Source organism: Lepus europaeus, chromosome 6, assembly GCF_033115175.1.
Source record: "Lepus europaeus isolate LE1 chromosome 6, mLepTim1.pri, whole genome shotgun sequence".
NCBI classification, from domain to species: domain Eukaryota; kingdom Metazoa; phylum Chordata; class Mammalia; order Lagomorpha; family Leporidae; genus Lepus; species Lepus europaeus.
Genome location: NC_084832.1, coordinates 103,653,910 through 103,657,524, shown reverse-complemented (window position 1 = coordinate 103,657,524; position 3,615 = coordinate 103,653,910). Strand labels below are relative to the sequence as shown.

Genomic DNA, 3,615 nt, shown 5'->3' with positions numbered 1-3,615 from the left:
AACATCTCCTCCCTCTCTTTTTCCACTCTTAAATTTAACAGGGATCACTTTTCAGTTAAAATTTAAACACCTAAGAATAATTGTGTGATAATTACAGAGTTCAACCACTAGTACTAGAACAACAACAACAAAAACAACAACAAATACTAAAAAGGATAAAGTATTACATTGTACATCAAGAGTCAGGACAAGAGCTGATCAGGTCATTGTTTCTTATAGTGTCCATTTCACTTCAACAGGTTTCCCCTTTGGTGCTCAGTTGTCACCGATCAGGGAAAACAAATGATATTTTTCTCTTTGGGACTGGCTTAAGACCTAAATGAATGATCTCTGTGAGTGAGATCCCAGTGGAAAGAACGGGGCCATCAAAGAAGGAGGTACCTTTCTCCGAAGGGAGGAGAGAACTTCCACTTTGACTATGACCCTATCGGAATAAGATCAAAGTCAGCGAACTCTAAAGGCTTCCATAGCCATGGCAACTCATGACTAGAGCCTAGGGAGATTACTGACGCCATGAACAGGAGTGTCAAATTGTTAAGTCAGCAACAGGAGTCACTGTGTACTTACACCCCATGTGGGATCTGTCCTTAACGTGTTGTCTAATGTGAAGTGATGCTATAACTAGTACTGAAACAGTATTTTTTATACTTTGTGTTTCTGTGTGGGTACAAACTGATGAGGTATTCACTAATTATATACTGAATCGATCTACTGTAAATAAAGAGAATTGGAAATGAAAAAAAAAAACAACCTGGTGTTAAATTGGAAATGGCATAGAAAATTAATTAATTTTTTAAAAAAACTATTATGTAGGATCTCTGTCTTTAATGTGCTGTACATTGTTATTTAATGCTATAATTAGTACTCCAATGGTAATTTTTTCACTATGTGTTGCTATATGGGGCAAACTGTTGAAATCTTTACCTAATATGTACTAAACTGATCTTCTGTATATAAAGAGAATTGAAAATGAATCTTTATGTGAATGGAAGGGGAAAGGGAGCGGGAAAGGGGAGGGTTGCGGGTGGGAGGGAAGTTATGGGAGGGGGGAAGCCATTGTAACCCATAAGCTGTACTTTGGAAATTTATATTCATTAAATAAAAGTTTTAAAAAAAAAAGTCATATTAACTGTGGTCTCCTTCCTCTTTCTATGTATCATTTACTATCTACATTATTTCAGTTTGAACTTCTAATAGTCTACTGAGTAACCTACTTTCTCAATTTGCCAAATTATTCAATTCATCTTTCCTTCTCACCATTCATTTGTCCTGCTTTGTTGAAGGCCTTTATGTTGATTTTTCAAAACGTGAGATGCTGGGAGTAAGACTGGAAACCTTCAGCTCCATTGATCAATACCAGAAACACCATGTGTCTTCTAACAGAAAACAAACTTGTGGCATCTCTTTAGGCATCATACTTGCTGGTTTTACTATGGTATATGCATTTCTGTATTTGTTAAAGGAAAATCTAAGCTGTTATGTAAAGGGATGTACATATAAGTGCATGCAAAACATTTTAAAAAGTTCATAATGTGTCCTTATTCAAGTTGACTAAGTATCAAATAGTATAAGGTGAAGATATTTTTAATCAACGTCTCAAGAACTGTCACAACACTAAGCATGTGCTAGATACCCAATAAAAACTGAATGAGATTTGAATGTCAATAATGTTTGTGTATTTATATGTGTATATACAAGCACTTATAAAAAGCAATATGATATTAAAATGTTTTTCTCAGTACTTTTTGACATCACAAGATTATCAGAAACCTTTGATTCTGTATGGGAAGAACATTGTATTATATATGGAAAGGTCTCTATATAGAGCTAATTCAGAACATAGGAAGTTTCATATACCAATTTGGATTCCTGTTCCATGCTCTATATTTTTGAATTTTATGATGCTGTTGTCCAGAATATAAATTTCCATAATAAAATACATTAATAAGGCAAAAGAGCAAAACAATGAAAAAAAATCTCTTTATTTGCATCTTAGCAAATGAGAATTCAGCATTTCCTTCATCATGGACTACAAAAGACTTTCCTCTACTATGTGTGATTCTCAAAGGGTCTAGTGAAACTCAGCTTTTCAGGAAGAGAAATATGAATGATTCATTAGCAAATCTTCATGTTTTTTGGCTTCACATCATATATGTGAGGTTTTCAGAAGGAGAATACTATCGCATTTTCAGGAATCAGAATTGGATATCATTTTAGATAAATGCTATAAGAAATCTTCAGTATTGATATTAGATATTGTGACCCTCTGTTATAGGCAATGGATAGTGCAATTTTGAGTATAATGACAGCTATTCTAAGTGTGGAATTCATAATTGGGAATGTAGGCAATGGATTCATAGCACTCGTGAACTGCATTGACTGGATCAAGAGAAGAAAGATCTCTTCAGTTGATCAAATCCTCACTGCTTTGTCATTCACCAGAATTGGCTTGATCTGGTTCATATTCCTAAGTAGGGTTGCTTCTGGGCATTATACAGCTTTATTTTTGACTGGAGAAATGTCAAAAATGATTAATGTTATCTGGATAGTGGTTCACCATTTTAGCATCTGGCTAACTACAAGTCTTAGCATATTTTATTTTCTTAAGATAGCCAATTTTACCAACTCTACTTTTCTCTACTTAAAGTGGAGAGTTTCAAAGGTGGTTTTGGTGACACTGCTTGTATCTTTAGTCATCCTGCTATTAAATATCTCACTCATTAACATGGATATTGATGTATTGGTTGATGGACACAACAGAAACATGACTTGCAGTTCCAGTTTGAAGGAGTCTGCACACTTTCTCAGGCGTCTTTTATTCACCAACATTATGTTCACGTTCATACCCTTCACCATTTCCCTGACAATTTTCCTCCTACTTATCTTCTCCCTGTGGAGACATCTCAGGAAGTTGCAGCTCAATGTCACAGGATCCAGAGATACCAGTGCACACTTGTGAGCTCACTTACAAGGCCTGCTGATTGTGATTCTCTTCCTCCTTTTAAGTGTCATTTTCTTTCTGTCTTTTGTCATGCAAGTTTTTTTTTATGAATTGACGGAAAAAATATAACAACTATTTTTTGTCAGATTGTTGGAATGGCTTATCCTGTAGGTCATTCATGCATGCTTATTGTAGGAAACAGGAAACTGAGACAAGCATTGTTGTCGGTACTGTGGTGGCTGAAGTTTAGATTCAAAGATGCTGAATTCCTCACTCCATAGATTACAAAAGGAAACATCTTGCTTATTCTAAATGAAAATCAGTCATGAGGAATTCATGTATATTGTAAATTTTCACTTTCCATATCTTTATTTGTGTGGTAATCCTGTGAATTTTGCTAAAGTATGTTTTCATAAACATTATCCAAAATATTACTGCTTCTTAGAATATATGGGTGTACAAAATTGTGTTACTATAGTTATAAGCAGAGGAAATGAATACTTACTGCTTAAATTTAGGAATTCCTTATAGTAACAAATGATGTGTTTTATTTGTCATTAACCTTTCTGAGATATCAAATTTAGAATTCTGTAATCTGTTTATGGATATGAAATATAGTTACCAAAACAGATCTTTGTAATTTATATACAATAGAACAAGTTACTAAATTATAT

At 34.1% G+C, this 3,615-nt stretch overlaps 1 pseudogene; it reads left to right on the top strand.

Annotated features, from left to right (window-relative positions):
• The first annotated feature begins 2,278 nt into the window (after positions 1 to 2,278).
• On the top strand, positions 2,279 to 3,222 carry LOC133762178 (taste receptor type 2 member 14-like; annotated as a pseudogene).
• The last annotated feature ends 393 nt before the right edge of the window (positions 3,223 to 3,615 follow it).